This window comes from Nycticebus coucang, chromosome 8, assembly GCF_027406575.1.
Source record: "Nycticebus coucang isolate mNycCou1 chromosome 8, mNycCou1.pri, whole genome shotgun sequence".
NCBI classification, from domain to species: domain Eukaryota; kingdom Metazoa; phylum Chordata; class Mammalia; order Primates; family Lorisidae; genus Nycticebus; species Nycticebus coucang.
Window position 1 is genome coordinate 60,169,756 of NC_069787.1, and position 17,658 is coordinate 60,187,413.

The window sequence follows — 17,658 nt, forward strand, 5'->3', positions numbered from 1 at the left end:
GCTGGGACTATCTGCAGGCACCACCATTTTGAACATGAACTGATGTTCTTGATTTTAATGTAGCCCTATTTATTAATCCTTTTCTTCATCATTACTGCTTTTTCAGGTGCTGCTTTAGAAATCTTTTCTACAATTCATGGTCAGAAAGATGCTCTCCTATGTTGTCTTTTATTATTTTTGCTGCTTTGACTTTCTCTCATGAATTCACAATCCACCTGGAATTGATTTTTGTGTATGGTATGCAATGAGGAGTAACGGTTCATTTTTTGCGTATTAAAAAACCCCAAAGAGGGCAGTGCCTGTGGCTCAAGGAGTAGGGCGCTGGTCCCATATGCTGGAGGTGGAGGGTTCAAACCTAGCCCCCGCCAAAAACCAAAAAAAAAAAAAAAAAAAAAAAACCCAAAGAATCTTCAGATAAATTACTACAATCAACAGGGGAATATGGTTAAGTTGCCAAGATCAATATACAAAACCCAATTGTACTGCTATGTCTTTCCCAGCAAAAAATTAGAAAATTCAATTGCCTTTATATGTGTAATAACATCAAAAGAATCCAATACTTAGGAACAAATTTAATGAAAGTTAAGAAGACTTTTTTTTTTTTTTTTTTTTTTTTTTGTGAGATAGAGTCTCACTCTGTCGCCCAGACTGGAGTACAGTGATGTGATCATAGCTCATTGCAGCCTCAAACTCTGGATTCAAGCAATCCTCCCACCTCAGCCTCCTGAGTAGCTGGGCCTATAGGTATGTGTCACCATGCCTGGCTAATTTTTTCTCTTTTTTTTGTGAAGACAGGGTCTTGCTCTTTGTTTAGGCTGGTCTTGAACTCCTGACCTCAGTCAATCCTCCCATCTCAGCCTCCCAAAGTGCTAGGATTACAGGTGGGAGCCACCATGATTGGTTTTTTCTAGTGGCTCACTCCTGTAATCACAACACTTTAGGAGGCTAAGGCAGGAGGATCACCTTAGGCCAGAAGCTCAAGACCAGCCTGGACAACATAGCAAGACTCTAAAAAATGTTGTTTCATTGGGCAGTGCCTGTGGCTCAAAGGAGTAAGGTGCCAGCACCATATATAGGAGGTGGTGGGGTCAAACCTGGCTCCGGCCAAAAATTGCAAAAAAAAAAAAAAAAAAAAGTTTTTTTTTTTTTTTTTTTTAATAGAAGGTGAAACATGATTGAAAGAAATTAGAGAAGCCTATGTGGATGGGAAAGGAGGAGCTATACCACTTTGTGGACAGCTGACTGGAGGCCTCATTGTCTCTTCCTTCTACTGTTGTACAGATTTTGTTCTCAGGAGACCACCCTGGGCTGTTCCCCTGCCTTTCTCTCCATGGGTTCTCTCCCATCTTACATTTTCTTTAAGCAGTTCCATTTGTAAGAATGTGATGTTGTCCAACAAAGTACTGGTCACCAAGACTACCTTGGTAAAGGGTCCTAAATGCTTTAAGAGGTCATGTAGGGCAAAGGACCAAGGAAGCAACCAGGGGTAAGACAACAGGGGATAGCAAGGCTTGTGGCAAACTCTTGGAGAACATATGCCTGCCCCAAATTTGAAAAAATTAAAAGGCATTTGATCAAACAAATATTTGTAGACTGAACTCAGTCCACAAGCCACTAGTTTTCAACCCTTGGTTTAGAACAGTGGTTCTCAATCTTGTCTACACATCGATATTACCTTAGAAGCTATTTAAAATACTGATGCCTGGGTTCTACTGCCAAGATTCTGATTTAGCTCATCATTAGGATTTAAAAAAAACTTTCCCTGTGAGTCTAATGAGCTAATGTTAAGAATAACACTAGTAGAAGAACTGCATATTACTTAGGGTTCTCCAGAGAAACAGAACCAGTGTGTGTGTGGGGGGGTGTGAGAGAGAGAGAGAGAGAGAGAGTATAAAGTAATGTACTGACTCACAGGACCATGGAGGCTGACGAGTCCCAGGATCTGCAGAGTGGAGATACAGGTGGGCAGCTGATGGTGCAGTCCAAAGACTAACAGGCTCAAGACCATGGAGAAACCAGTGATTCAGTTCAAGTACCAAGGCAGGAAAAACCTACTGGCCCAGTTTGAAAGCAGCCATTTAGGAGGAATTCTTTCTTACTGGGAGAAGAATCAGCATTTTTCTTCTGTTTTGGCCTTCAAGTAATTGGACAGGGTTCACCTACAATAACAAGAGCTCTTGTTACTCAGTCTACTGATTTACATTTTTTTTTTTTTTTTTTTTTGCAGTTTTTATCTGGGGCCAGCTGAACCCACCAACTCCGGTGTATGGAGCTGGTGCCCTACTCCTTTGAGCCACAGGTGCCACCTCAGTCTGCTGATTTAAATGTCAATCTCTTCCAGGAACATCCTCCCTGAAACACTCTCACAGAAACACTCAGAATAATGTCTGACCAAATATCTGGGCACCCTATGGCCCAGTCAAGTTGACACATAAAATTAACTATCACAAGCTCTTTTGAACCAGCCTTACCATGGTTAAAAACATCAGGATCTCCTGAAGAGCTTGTTCTGCCCCCAAACTAGTATGTCTGCCTGGACAGGAAGGAGGCAGGGCCCATCCAAGTATGTTTTGCTTTTAGGTTAAGGGCTCAGCATAACATGGAGTTGGAGGGCAGGAATCATTATCTATGTTGATAGATGGGCTAATATCTGCATAGCACTTTCAAACACTGAGGAGCAGAAGCTGGGGACTCTCCACAAACAGCTAACCGGAAGAATGAACTGGGAATGGGGACCTCAAGGACATGATGATAGCCATGATTATAGAAATGGGAACAGAATTGTCTTGGGAAGCAGGTCACAGAGCTGTGGGCAGAGAAAGTGAATCCCAACCTGATAGGACATAGTGGTGCCTGAGGTGGGGGCAGGCATAAGATAGAAAAGCAGAAAAGGAATATGTCTTAATTTGAGACCCAGGAATCTCGATCACAATGCAGAAGGCTTGGGACAGGAGATTGCCAGGCCCTGAAGAGCCTGAATTTTTTTGTTAATATTCAGTCAGGGGATAGGAGCCAGTTCAGGGTTTTTTGGACACCTCATTGTTTGGTTTGGCTTTTGTTGTTCAGACAAGAGGCAGCTCCCATGTTGGGGAGCCAGTGAGCTGTCTTTCATGGCTTTGTCCTGGCTTGGGACCCCTACAAACCTTTTTGAAGAAACATTCCTATAGGTGCCTGGGTGCTGAGACTCAAGTCCTGCCCCTCCTTTTTTGCAGAAAGCCCTCTCACTTTCCAGACCTCCAGCTTTTCCCAGCTGGGTGTCAGCTTAGTTCGGGCTGCCATAGCAAAATACCACAGACTAGGTGGCCCAAACAACAGATGTTTGTTTCTTGTGGTTTTGGAGCCTGAGAATGCCAAGATCAAGGTTCCACCAGGGTAAGTTTCATTTTGAGGTCTCTTCTCCTCGCTTATAGGTGGCTGCCCTCCTGCTGTGCGCATGGGGAGACAAATACCTTCTTAGAAGAGCACTGATCCCATGATGAGGGCCCACCCTCGAGACCTCATCTATCTCTAATTACCCCTCTGCTATGGTCCGAATGTGTTTCCCCAAAAACTCACAGGTTAAAACTTAATCACCAGTGTGGTGGTATTAAGAGGTGGGGCCTTGAGGTGATTAAGCCGATCATGAGAGTGGAGCCCTCCTGGGTGGGATTATAACCATGGAAGGGCTTGAGGGACAGACTTCACCTACTTCTGTCTCTTCCACCCACGAGGACACAGCTTTCATCCCTTGCAGAGGATGTTGCAACAAAGCACCATTCCAGAAACAGGGAACAGCCCTCCCCAGGCACTGGACCTGCCAGCACCTTAATCTTGGTTTTTCCAGCCTCAAGACCATAAGAAACAAATTTCTGTTCTTTATAAATTATTCGGTCAGGAATTTGGTTATAGCAACACATGTGGGCTAAGACACCACCAAAAGCCCCACTCCAAATGTCATCACGCTAAGGATTAGGGGTTCAACATACGCATTCTGAGTGGGTACAGTTCAGTCAATGGCAGGTACACGACTGGCAGGCTTCAGGACTTTTACAGTGTTTTCTTTCCTCTTACTATACTATACTAACTTACTCTTTTTATTTAAGCTGACTCACTTTAGCTCACCTTTTAAGTAAAACTTATTTATTTATTTATTTTTTTGTAGAGACAGTCTCACTTTATGGCCCTCGGTAGAGTGCCGTGGCATCACACAGCTCACAGCAACCTCCAACTCCTGGGCTTAAGCGATTCTCTTGCCTCAGCCTCCGGAGTAGCTGGGACTACAGGCGCCCACCACAACGCCCGGCTATTTTTTGGTTGCAGTTCAGCCGGGGCCGGGTTTGAACCTGCCACCCTTGGTATATGGGGCTGGCGCCTTACCGACTGAGCCACAGGCGCTGCCCCAGTAAAACTTATTTTTAAAAGGAAGATTTAATCACCATAATAAATAGAAAAAAGTGTTTACCATGCTGAAAACCCCAACTCACCTGTGTGTATAGTCGGGCAGGACAAAATGTTCTCCTGCCTTTGCTGAGAGGATTGGACCCCAAAGGATCGAGGTAATTAACACTGGCTGCAGTAACAGCACAAACCTGGAGTGTTTCATTCTCTAAAGCAGGGGTCAGCAAACTGCAGTCCAGCGGCCACGTCTGGCCCATTGCCTGTTTTTGTGAAGAATCTTTTTGTTAATTCTTCACAAAAGAACTAACAAAGGACAGTACAGACTTTCACATGTGCTGTCTCTGGCACTAGATATTGAGGATAGCAGAGCAAAAAGATACTATCAAGCCACTTGTCAGCCTATTCCTTGGACATATTTACCTGGCAGGGAAATTAACCACTATCTCACTTAAGCCTATGACCAGCAGCATTGGTATTAAGTAGACATTTGTTAGAAATGCAGAATATTAATCGCCCCTCAGACCTGCTGAATCAGCATCTGCATTTTAGCAAGATCTGTAAGTGGTTTGTGTATAAAACAAAATTTGAGGTCTGTTTTGAGCCACTGTTATTTGGGGGGCCTGTCACGCACAGCTGAACTCAGTCCTAACTAGTGCAGCACCCCCCGGTACTGCTCGGGGAAATAAACAAGTCATTAAGGTAAAGCGCCTTGTGCATGGGAAGCTGAGCAATTAGGTTAAATTGTGTTGGGGCTCAGTTCTGTGGAGTACAGGTTTATGGCCACATTGCCATCTGCCCCTCTGGGTCCAAAGCTGTCCCCTAACTCTGTGTGAAATTTAGAGCAGACAGGAGAAGTACTTGCTGAGTTACAATGTAAGAGGTTGTGCAGAAGCATTAACTTGGGGTGGGGGAGGGAGAGACCCTGGGATGGGCCTCACAGAGCCTGCCTCTCAGCCTGACCCCAAAAGGTGCAGACCTAGGGCCAGAGGAGAAAGGGGTTTTAGGCCGCTATTGCCAAAGCCCTCTGAGTAGGGGTGGCCTGTGTGGGACACAAAGGGCCCCTTCCTACCGTGCACTAATGTGAGAACAGTTGGAGCCTGGCCTCTCATTCCAACACCCTGGCTGTGGAGGGAAACCCTTCTGGACAATGACTGGTTCTGCCACTGTACTTCTCCCAATTTTCCAGCCAACCAGGCTTCATCTCTCCTGGTATATGATTGATGGAGCTCCCCACAGGGCCTCTCATTATGGTCTGAAGGACACAGTGGCCTAGCTTTTGTGGGGAAGCAGGAAGCCTGGTAACGCAGGAATTGTAGGCCATAATATGGAGTGTTGTTGGGGCAGGAAGGGATTTTTCTAGCTGGGGATCATGTAGGTAGTCCTGAGGCCCACCTGAGGCAAGGGGCTCTGCAGTGGTAGCTCAGCATAGCTGAAGCAGAGAGTACTGCAGTAGAAGGGGCCCAGAATTAGGCTGGGCTGCACGCCCCTATGGGCCGCATGTCCCCTATGTGCCAAACCAGGCCTGCATTGCTTCCCGCCTGCTCTCCAGCTACCTGTGTGGTGGCCTGGGGTGGGCGTGGGCAGGTCCCTGCTGAGTGAATCCATCTGGTGCCTGGACTGAGCTTGTGTGTCTGTCTGTCTCAATGTCTCCACCATCCCTCTTTCTTCCAATACCCAGAAGCAGCTTCATGCGGAGATTGTCTCAGGAGCCACACTGCCTAGGCTGCCTCAATCCTGGTTCTTGCTGTTTGCCCAGGGACAGGTGACTTTATTTGCTGGGCTTCAGTGTTTCCATTTGTCAGGGAGATCATAGGGCCGTTGAGAGAACCAAATGAGGTGGCCCTCACTACCCTCCTTGGGGTGAGCCCCCAAACAAATGGCAGCTGCTGGCTCCCCTGCTCCACCCAGCAAGGTACCACACTGTCCTCCCAGGCAGCCGTCAGGAGGTTGGCACACACTGTGGGGAGATGAGGGCGGGAGGTCTCCCTCTTCCCCCTTCCTCCTCAGTAACCCCCTCAATAGTCCTGCCCTCCCGTACAGTGGCTTCTCAAGTCCATTACAGCAAGGCAGAGAAGGCCTGGCACCACCACCCTCTGGCTGTGTGACCGAGCCTCAGTTTCCCCTGGCGCAAAGTGGACATGGAGCCATCTTTGCCCTGCACACCCCTTAGGGCTGGCTGGAGCTCAGAGAAGACCCAGTCTCTCCTAGTCTGTGTTCTGACTCCTGTTCATGGCGATTCAGATGTCACCTGTGTGCTGTTGGCGATTAGATTAGTCAGGCTAGATTAGGCTGTGCTACAGCATCACATTAACCCCTGGATCAGAGCCGGTTCCCTTCTTGCTTATATAGCTTTCTCTAGTGAGATGTGGGACCCTCAGGGTAGCTCCCTGCCATGTGGTGACTGAGCCCCCAGGTTGCACATTGGCCCTTAGGTGCTTTACTTGGGAGTCATAAATGCTACTTCTGCTCACATTGCTAGGATATTCACGTGGCTTTGCCTTCCTGTGAGGAGGCTGGGAAATGTGAGGACACCGTTACCTGGGGCACAGCCCACATCTTGTCAGAAACTCTCTTGCCCTCTTAATCTTCTGGTTTTGCCTTCACAGCCCATGGACACTTAAAAGTCTACCCAGTGGCTCTAGGTAAAAAATGGCACCACCCCTAGACCATGCTCAGCTACAGGGCAAGAGACTGCCAGGGTCTCACAAAGTGGTCAGTACATGTTAGGCCTCCAGGGGCTGGCAAAAGAGTTTAAAACAAATCCAAAGACCCAACCAGTCCAGTGGCTAAAGTCAGAGCCAAGGGTCACAAGCCCTAAACTTTGAAATGCAGGGGAGCGAAGATAGTCGTAAAGGCTCAGCCCACCTCAGTTCACCTTCCCGACCTCCTTGTTCAGAGTCAGTCATCAAAAGTCCCTTCTCTTGTGAAATCCCCTTAATTCCATACAGTTACTAAAAAGGGGGGGGGGATTCTGTTTCTCAAAAGCCACCAATCCCTTAATTGGCTCTCCTTGGTACTTAGATTCTCATTAAGGTTACTTAGGACTGAGCCACAAGTCCTCAAGCGACAGATCAGCTTCCAGGACACATTGTAGCCAGGGCTATCTCCAGCCTAGATGCTTCTCATAATCTCTTTTTTAATTACTTTTTTCTTAAGTCCATTGTAGACTCCTGGCTAAAACGGCTCTGACATTTTAGCACAGCTCAGTTTTCCTGGAAGGCCTTGTCCTGGCTTTTAAAGCAGAAATTCTCTGAGCGGAATTTTGACCAGGGGCAGAGGTGGCAAGGTGAAGCCTTTCCCAGACAAGGAGCTCTACAGCCCAGCTGTCCCCAGCCTGTCAGGATCCATTCTCTCCTCTCCTAACAGCGTCCTGGCTCCTCTGGGGGACCTGTCCTGTTTAGGATTCCCCAGAAGCAAACCCTGAGACAGGGATTCACATATATGTAGTTATTAAGAAGGTGATCCTGAAAACTCTGGGGTGGGGTGAGACAGGGAAGGGAAAGGTGCTGTTGTCTAGCCAGTCCTGGCTGAGGTCGCCTGGTGTTTCTGCCCCTCCCTGGGGCCCTCGGGGGATGGTGTGAAACATTTCTCCTCAGTTATTCCAGCCCAGATGTGGGGTCTGTGTGTTTAATCCACTTTTCCCCACACCCACCCCCGCTTCTGGGAATAGTGATCCCCAAGCATGTCATTCCTTCAGGGAAAAGCCCTGCAGCAGAGCCATGAACAGTCTTCTGCATTCAGAGAGGGCTGTCTGCAAGTTTTGAGCCACATTCATCAGTCAGCATGTTCCATGGCCCTGGACACATGGCGGGGTAGGTACCTGGGCAGCCGGGTGATCCTAAGTGCATCTGTCTGTATGAGCGTTTGAGAGGTCCAGGCTTAGCTACCTTGGGCTGGGGTTCCTACAGCCTTCTGTGTGCCAACTTGCCCAGCCGAGCTGGAGGGGGTGGCCTGGCCATTTTGCCACCATGTGGGAACAGACTGCTTTTCACTGAAGTCAACGCAGAGGAAATCAGAGCTGAGAGTTTCCGATGGCATTGTTTGAGTACCTCATTTTTCTTTCATTTTAATTTTTCGGGTTGTGGTAAAATACACAGCATAAAATGTACCATTTTAACCATGTTTAAGTATATTGTTCTGTGGGATTAAGTGCGTTCACATTGTTATGCAGCTTTTTTTTTTAAGTTTTGAAATATTTATTCTTGGGAGGAGGACACAGCAACTATATTATATTTTTCGGGGTTGTTGGTACATCTGTTTACATGGTTGGGCAGCAGACCAAAAAACCGACTCCTCTGGCTAAGGAGCTGGAAATACATGTGCGATTACAGCTGACATAGTGTGCATGGTGCTTCCACGAGGGCGCCTGCCTTGGTCTGCATCTGTCACAGGGAGGAAAACATGTCATCCCAGGATGGAGAGGTGCTCAGTGCTGCTGGTGGAACTTCTCCTGCGTCAGGGGCCAATATCTGCTCTAGCCCTGAAGACCAGCTGTCTTCCTGGTCTGAATTTTCTGTTGCTCTAGGTTTCTTTATACCCATCTTTTTTTTGTAGGGGGGGGAGTGTCCTTTTTTCTGGCTTCTTCAGGATGACCGCCACATTCAGACAGGCACCACACAGCACGGTCATTCCCTGATGGGGACCAGGAGCCACCACCCCAGCCCTCTCTGTTTCCTCTATCTTTACTGCTAAGCCTGAGGGTCCTCAGAGACAGAGACAAAGGGAGAGAAAGTTGCAATAGGCCGGGGGTCTTAGAATTTCCCTGGAGACCTGCCAATTGGTGCCTGTCTGCTTGTCTCCTTTTGGGGCTTGGGTTGTGCTATGGAGGCCAGGACCCATGTGGCTGGGGGCGTGGGCTGGGGCATGCATTCTTGGCCCTCACTCTGAAGACTTTAACTTAATCTCTCCAAGTCCCTTCTGAGAAAGTGTCCTGGGGTCAGGATCTAGAGTTGGGTAAAAGGTTATTAGACTCATCAAGAGCTGCGTGTTTGATCTTTTGAGCAGTTTAAGGAGTTTGCCAGAGACATTTAAAAGGCCACATGAGCCCTGATGATTAGCTCCCTGCACCAAGCTGTTTTGTTCTTTTGCAGATTTTAAGTCTTCCTCCCTTCACCACGTGTTAGCTCTGTTTCTTTCTCTCATCTCTGTCTATCTGTCTCTCTGTCTCAGCATGTCTCTCTTTGTATGTGCCTGTATCTCTGTGACTCTCTCTCCATCTGTTCTCTGTCTTTAAATATCTCTGCCTCAGTATCTCTGAGTCTCTGTCTCCCTGTTGCTCTTTCTCTCCCTTTCTCTCTCTTGCTCTCTTTTTCTCTCTTTGACACTCTCATTTTTTTTTTAAATCTCTCTCTGTCTCTCTCCAGCCCAGTCCAGAGACCTTGGCAAGGGAACTTCCATGAGTCGGGGCTGCCTGCCACTGGACTCCACAGGGAGATCAGCCAGGCCTGGTCTATCCGAAGGGGAGTGATCTGTGTACATTCTGGGGGAGAAATCTGGCTGTACCAGCCCCTTCTGCCTCTGGAGCACTTCAGTCCCGCTTGCTGCAGACTGGCCCCCACTATGGGGTGTTACTGGTCAATCTAGAGCATCTCTATCTACTGTCAGGCTTGTCTAGAGTTACCAGGGAAGAAAAGTAGCACAGACATTCCAATTTCAAGAGATGTTTATGATTTATTAATATGTCAACCAATTAATAAAGAAAATATCATGTGGGACACCTGATTAGTTCATCTTAATCTCTACATGTAGTCGATGTAATCACAGAAAGATCTGATGGATCTTATTGGAAAAATCCTGTATTTGGGGGTTACTTCTATTTGCAAAGGTGGCAATTCATGTTTACCAGGCACATGGTGGTGGAGTTAGGAGTTGGGAGTGGAGTGCCCCAGAGCCTGAAGGTCCCCATGGCAGCCAGTGGAGGCCCTGTACATAGAAGTTCATGAAAGTCTTGACAGCCCAGGGGTCCTGGCACATTCCAACAGAGCATGGGGGCCGCCACCAGCCAGGGTCCTGGGTGCCTTAGGGAGGACGTGGCTCTTCGTGGCCTCAGGGTTCAGACTATGGCAAAGGGGACCTGGGAATGGGGCTTGAGCAGTGGGGACACAAGCAGAATAGTGTCTACATGGGAAGAGAAACCCTGCAGCTCTGTGCTGGTGGATGGAGTCAGAGGCAAGACAGCCAGCGAGCCTCCGCGGACGGATCTGACTGAGCAGATGTCCCCGACCCGGTGGCACAGCGGGTTGGTCCTGTGTGCACGTGCGTGCGTCCGCTACACTCCTGTCTGGGCTGCTCCCCTCGCTCCGCTCTCAATTCCTACTGCAAATCTGAGACCCCACAGAAAGGGCGGGCACATACTTGGAGCCAGATTTTTTTCTAAAGGGGCAAGGGATGGGTGGGGGACAGGGGCGGGATCAGAAAGGCTGGGCCTAGGTAATTCTCTCCTCCCGCCTGGAGGGTGACGGCTTAGAGACTTCAGCAAATCTTTGAAGGCTTGTTCACGCACCAGTTTTATTCACGATAGCCACCAAATTGGTCAGTTGTTCCCGCCAGCTGTGATAATGTCCACACAATGACATGCCACTAAGCAAGAGAAAGGAGGCCTGAGAACATACACTGAGGCCGCCGAGTGTGAGAGGTGTGAGGGGCCGGCGGAAGGCGGGGCCAACGGGAGGCGGGGCTAACAGAGAGGCGGGGCCAACGGGAGGCGGGGCTAACAGAGAGGCGGGGCTAACAGAGAGGCGGGGCTGGCGGGAGGCGGGGCTAACAGAGAGGCAGGCCAGCCTGGGGGTGTGTTCCCCCGAGGCAGCAGGACTAACTTGGAGGGATGGGAGGATGTTTTCAGGGCTGGTGGGAATAGTGTGTAGATGGTGTGGGATACGCTGATGTAGACTTCTGTCAAAACTCATAAAGTCAAACCTTTAAGACCTACTTTGTGTAAATTCTAGTGCAATTAAATATGTTCAGCCCCTGTAGCTCAGCCGCTAGGGCGCCAGCCACGTACACTGGAGCTGGCGGGTTCGAATCCAGCCCAGGCTTGCCAAGCAACATGACAACTACAACCAAAAAAAGCTGGGTGTTGTGGTGGGCGCCTGTAGTCCCAGCTACTTGGGAGGCTGAGACAACAGAATCGCTTAAGCCCAAGAGTTGAAGGTTGCTATGAGCTGTGATGTCGCAGCACTCTACCAAGGGCGACAAAGTGAGACTCTGTCTCAAAAAAAAAAAAAAAAGGAAAGGAGAGGAAGGGAAGGGGGAAGGGAAAGGAAAGGAAAGGTAAGAAAAGAAAAGAAAAGGAAAATAGGCCAATTAAGAAAAAGGAAAAAAAAATAAAAAGAAGCAGTAAAAGAAGGATGTAGCAATGCTTCTCAAAGGGCCCAGGGAAAATGCAGGAGCCCACCCTGCTAAACTTGGCCTGACCAGCCAGGTGCCTCCTGCCCAGCTGGTGGCTGCCTGGTCGGCCCAGTGGTGTGCCAGGCCCCTTCAGTCATGCCAAGTGCCTCACAGGTTCACCGTAGGCTGCCCTGGTGGCCCTGTGGCCAGAGCTTCCCAGGTTTTTTGATAAACCATAAATCTGATTTTCATGCAGAATCTTTGTTTTTAATATTGGTAGCTAATGCCTAACTTTCAAATCACTGCGTAGACCTCGAAACACATAGCAGCTCATGCTGACAGTCCCAATGCTTGGGGAGGCTGAGGTGGGTGGATTGCTGTAGGCCAGGATTTTGAGACCAGCCTGGACAATGTAGAAAGACCCTTCTAGGCTGGGTTCTGTGGCCTATGCCTGTAATCCTAGCACTCTGGGAGGCCGACATGGTCTTCAGGGGTTGGAGACCAGCCTGAGCAAGAGCTAGACCTTTATCTAATAAAAATAGAAAAAATAGCCATGGTGGGTGCCTGGTGTTTCAGCTATTTGGGAGACTGAGGCAAGAGGATCACCTGAGCCTAGGAAGTTTGAGCTATGACACCATGTCACTCTACCCAGGGCAACAGAGTAATATTCTGTCTGAAGAAAAAAAAAAAAGGAAAAAAGAAAAGGAAAACGAAGGAAAAAGAAAAAAATTAAGATCCTGTTTCTACAGACTGTTAAAAAATTAGCAGAATATGCATGCATGCCTGTAATCCCAGCTACTTAGGAGGCTGAGGTAGGAAAATTGCTTGAGCCTAAGAGTGTGAGGTTGGGTACAATGAGCTGTGACTGTTCCACTGCACTCCAGCCTGGGCAACAGAGCAAGACCCTGTCTGTATAAAACAAAACAATAACTCATCAGGCCCTGTTGCCAGTTTACCCCAGATCCTCAGAGTGTTTTAGGCAGCATTAGGGCTACTGGAGGTTCCTATATATTCAGGGCACACCACAAATTAGAACAGGACTTTCTAACCCATTCACACCAGTGATTGGCAGCAAGATCAGAAGCCTATGCCCTTCCAATCTCACCGACTCCAAGCTTGGGTTTTAAGCCGCGCTCCAGCAGGAGTTTCTTCTGGATTAGATCCCTCACAAAACCACAACCCCTCAGCAGGCATGAGAGGTTCCTGGTCAGCATTAAGGAGTAGCAAATGGGGCACCCACATTTTCCTGCACAGGTAGACTAGGGCATTGAGCCAGACTCAGAAAGGAAACATTTGCCCTAGTATATCTAATTAAGTGGTTCCTCTCTGGTGTGGAATGAATAGTTCCCGCTGTTCCTGGAAGGTCTAGAAGCTGACACTTGATGGAAGATAATTTCATCAGAAGAGGCAGCAGCCTTTACAGACACTGCCCCCGGGAGCCCTCACAGCTCTGGAGAAGAGAGAGACATTGCTAGTTTGCGGGGGCAATGGAGAGAGGGCGGGGTGAAGTGGAATCCTGGAATGCAGAGTCTCCAGAGGTCTGGAGTCAAACCCCCCACCAGCCAGCTTGTCCTCAATACCTGGGGGTCAGATCAAACTCACAGCCTCTTAAGGAGGGCAGCTGTGTTTCCGATAAGAGGAGGGGACACTGAGGCAGGAAGTGGCTGAGAACTGGCCTCATACACACCCATGTTGAGGTGGCGGGGAGCTGCAACTGCTTCAAGGGGAAGTCATGTCTCATAGGAAAGTTGTTTCTCACTTGAACATTCCCTGAGACCCTGACTTGCCAGTGGCCTTCATCTTATTCCAGTTACATCCTAACCCCACCAGGGAGGTCTGCCATTCCCATTTTACTGATGGAGCTTAATTTCTAGCTTCGTGAGACTGTTTTAGGCTCGCCTGCATGGTTAGATTTTCAGCCGCAATGTCAGCTGCTGTCAGAAGCCATCTCCACCCGCTTCTGAACTGTGTGGACAAGGAGACAAGATGGCCAATATGTGTGTGTTAAATATATGTAACCCCCAGTGACAGCTGATGGCCTCCTGCAGGGACCCAGTGACACCTATTCTTGCTACTCAAAGTCTTCCTTGCTTCCTGCTGTGTTATGGACATTTGTATTGCTCCGTATCTTACATCCAGATAAGCAAAGACGTGCACATGAGGTTGACACAATATAAAAAATGTATATTTGCTGGAGATGGGTGGAAAAAATAGACTCCCTGCCTCAAAGTCCACATAAGACCCTGTGCCTAGATATTATTAGTGGCTCTATTTGTAACAGCCCCAAATTACAAACAACCCAAATGTTCTTCTGTGGGTGAATAGTCACCTTGGTACATCTACACCATGGAATGCTCTGAAGCAAAAATAAAGGAATGAATTATTAATATAAGGTGGATGGATCTCAAGAGCATTAGGCCAAGTCATAAAAGCCAATCCCTGAAGGTTGCATGTTGTATAACTCCATTTATATAATATTCTCAAAATAACAAAATAGTAGTGGTGGAGAAGAGGTCACCAGTCCCCAGGCGCTAAGGTTACAGGGAGGCTGCATCTGTGAGGTGGGAGTGTGGGGGCATTTCTTAGTGGTGATGGAACGTTCTGAATCTTGATCATGGTGCTGGCTGTACGAATTTATACATGGGATAAAATTTCATAGCACTATAACAACAAAAGCGGGTGTATGTAAAAATGGGCAAAATCTGAATAAGGTCAACAGTCTAGGTCTTAGTAATTAGCAAGGTAGCAATGTCCATTTCTCCTTCTCTGTCCTTGTACTGTGGCTACATAAGATGTTATCACTGGAGGAAGCTGGATGAAGAGTTCATAGGAATTCTCTGTACATTGTCTTTGCAACTCCCATGTGCATCTACAATTATTTCAAAATACAAAGTTAAATGAATTTTTAAAGACTATATAAGATAATGGAAACTATTTCTGGATTAACTTACATTCTGAATTATATCTACCATCTTTCCCTTCCAATTGTAAATTTTCAATTTATGTGTAATGTTGCAGTATAATTTAATATATCTCTGTGGCCCATAACATAATTTTTTCCAGTTTTCCTTTTTATTATTATGATTATAAAAAATTATTATTCCTCAGGACTCTTCTGAACTCTTTCATGTACCCAAACCAATGACCCAGGTCTACAGCAGCTCTGAGAGCAGAGGAGACTGGGGTGGGAAGGTGACGTTAGACTGTCAACTCCATAAGGATATATCTGGATTTTCTTTTTTTACTACTGCTTCCCCAGTGCCTAGAACAGTGTCTGAAATGCCTAATAAATATTTGTTGAGTACCTGCATGTGGACGTAGAGGTATGTCCATATGACCAGTGTACAGTAAGCCATAAAATGTACCTGTGTCCTTTTCTTGAACGCTCCCAACTAGGAATACTTGGAGACAGAACTGAGTTTTATGGCCTTTCCTCACGGTGGTGGGAAACACTATTGGTGGAGTGGGACACACTATTGGAAATTCACTATGAGTCAGGCCCTGTTCACACTTTAGTTCATCTGCTTCTCACATGTGTCCCAAGAGGCAAGCAATGGATTCCAATTTCAGGTAAGAGAATGGAGGATCAGAGATGTTGTGCAAGTTACTCGAGGACACACAGTTTATGAGGGGCAGGGGCCTTTCTTGAAACCAGATGCACTGGCTGTCTAATCACTCATTACTCCTATTACACACCTTGTACATGGAGATGCTCCTTGCTCTGGATTCATAATAGGAAATTGTTTCATAAATTGTGGTGCATGGACCAAAATTAGTTGGAAATTTAGAAATCAGATTTATGCAGGAAAATCTGGGTTACTTATTAAAGTCTGATATTTGTCTGATATGTGACAAAAAAGGGTCCCCAATGTGTCTTTGGGCCATACATTATGAACTGAGTCATAGAAGTTATGGGGCTATTTCCTGGTGCTTCTGAGAGAAAGTGTTTTGCAGACCTGTCAGGGCTCAGAGGACCTCGGCAACAAGAAGAGGGAGACAAGACCTTTCCTGGGGGAGGTGGGACAAGGGAGGTGGGAGAAATGGTGATCTTGAGGACAAAGAGGGTCTTTCACGGGCAGATGCCAAGATGCCAGCCTCTTCTCCAACCTTCTGGTGAATTATTATTGCCACCTGGCTGGAATTTGGGCAAAATTGGCTGCATTCTAGGAAAGGCACTTGTCAAATCCTTCCCAGAAGGGTGATTAGAGCCAGCATGGGCCTTGTCCAAGATTTTTCTGTGATTTGTCTTAGAAATTGCCCACCTGGGTGCCCCAGGACATCTTCTGCCCCTGGACATCTGACCAGGCCTCAGTTATTTGGGTAGATTAGGAGGATATCCTAATCCAGTGGTTCTCAACCTTCCTAATGCCCTTTAATACAGTTCCTCATGTTGTGGTGACCCCCAACCATACATTTCATTGTTAAATCTATTCTGAGTTTAAACCACTTTTCCTGCATTGCTTCTTCCTGCGAGTGACAGCTATGCTTCAAGCAGCTCTCCTTGTCTGAAGAAGTTTTTCAAGACATATGGCCTTTGAACTCTGTAGACTTTTCAAAGTTGGCTAGTTTTATGGCCACTTCTTTAAGGAATCATTTGAATTTTTTTTAGCTATAAGCATGGACCCATTAGTTGGTCATGAGATTAATTTTATTGATCATACTCAGCAGTTATCAAAATAAATAGAATAAAATTAAATAAGGTAGAAGTGTCAGAATCAGAAGGTGTTGCATACAGTATGGGAAAACTTCTGTCATGAATCTACTATCTCAGGGGTGTGTGTGTGTTTGGGGTTCAGGGTGTGGTAGAGGCAGCTGACAAGCTAGACACACCATAGTATAAGTGTGTATCTAGGGAAGGGCTACCCTTGTTTGCCAATGCAATGTGATTGAAAATGACACTTCTGAGACAAGATGGCTCTGATGTTGGTGGGGTCATCCTAGAGGACAGTGGCACCTCAGAGCGGCTGGGTCCTTGAATCTCTGAGTGGAGGAGAGGCCAGGCAGCCAGGCCAGGCGGCCTCACCTTGGTACTCACGTGAGTGAGATGTGGACTTCTCTTGTGTTATGGGACTGACATTTGGGGGCCCACATGTTACATAGCGGCTGACATATTAGTCCTGATTAATACATTGTAACATGCATTTCTTGGCTCATGGTCAAAAAAGTGTGTAAAAAACACCTGCTCTACTTCAATCTCATTTTTTTTTTTTTTGTAGAGACAGAGTCTCACTGTACCGCCCTCGGGTAGAGTGCCGTGGCATCACACAGCTCACAGCAACCTCCAGCTCTTGGGCTTATGTGATTCTCTTGCCTCAGCCTCCCGAGCAGCTGGGACTACCAGCGCCCGCCACAACGCCTGGCTATTTTTTTGTTGTTGCAGTTTGGCCGGGGCTGGGTTTGAATCCACCACCCTCGGCATATGGGGCCAGCGCCCTACTCACTGAGCCATAGGCATTGCCCTACTTCAATCTCATTTTGAAGATGGAAAAACTGAGCATCAGAGAGCCTGGGGGCTGCCCACGGTCTGTTGCATGAGCGGGGACCACGCCCTACCTACAAGAGAACAGGCTCCTCCAGGCCTGAGTCTGCTTTGTTGCCTCCAAATGGATCAGTTCTGACTCCAGAGCAGGACTGATCCCTCCTGCCGGCACTGCCTCCATGCTGCTGGGGTGGGCGTAGCGTTTGTGCCCCACTTCCATCCCTCTAGGGACAGGAAGGGTGAACTCTACCTGGCCCTGCTGAGCTAGCTTTCCCCACGGGGCTCCTTCTGCAGGCTCTGTGGTTAACACCTCTGCTGGCAACAGGCAGGACAGACTTTCTCTGAAAGTTTGAGTTCTTCTGAAGCTCTGGGGTGCAGAATTCTGAGAAACCTAGCCGCACCCCGTCACATACGGTACGGTAGCCACAACGTGAGGTGAATCACACACACCGCTGCTCAGGAATACACCGCCGGCT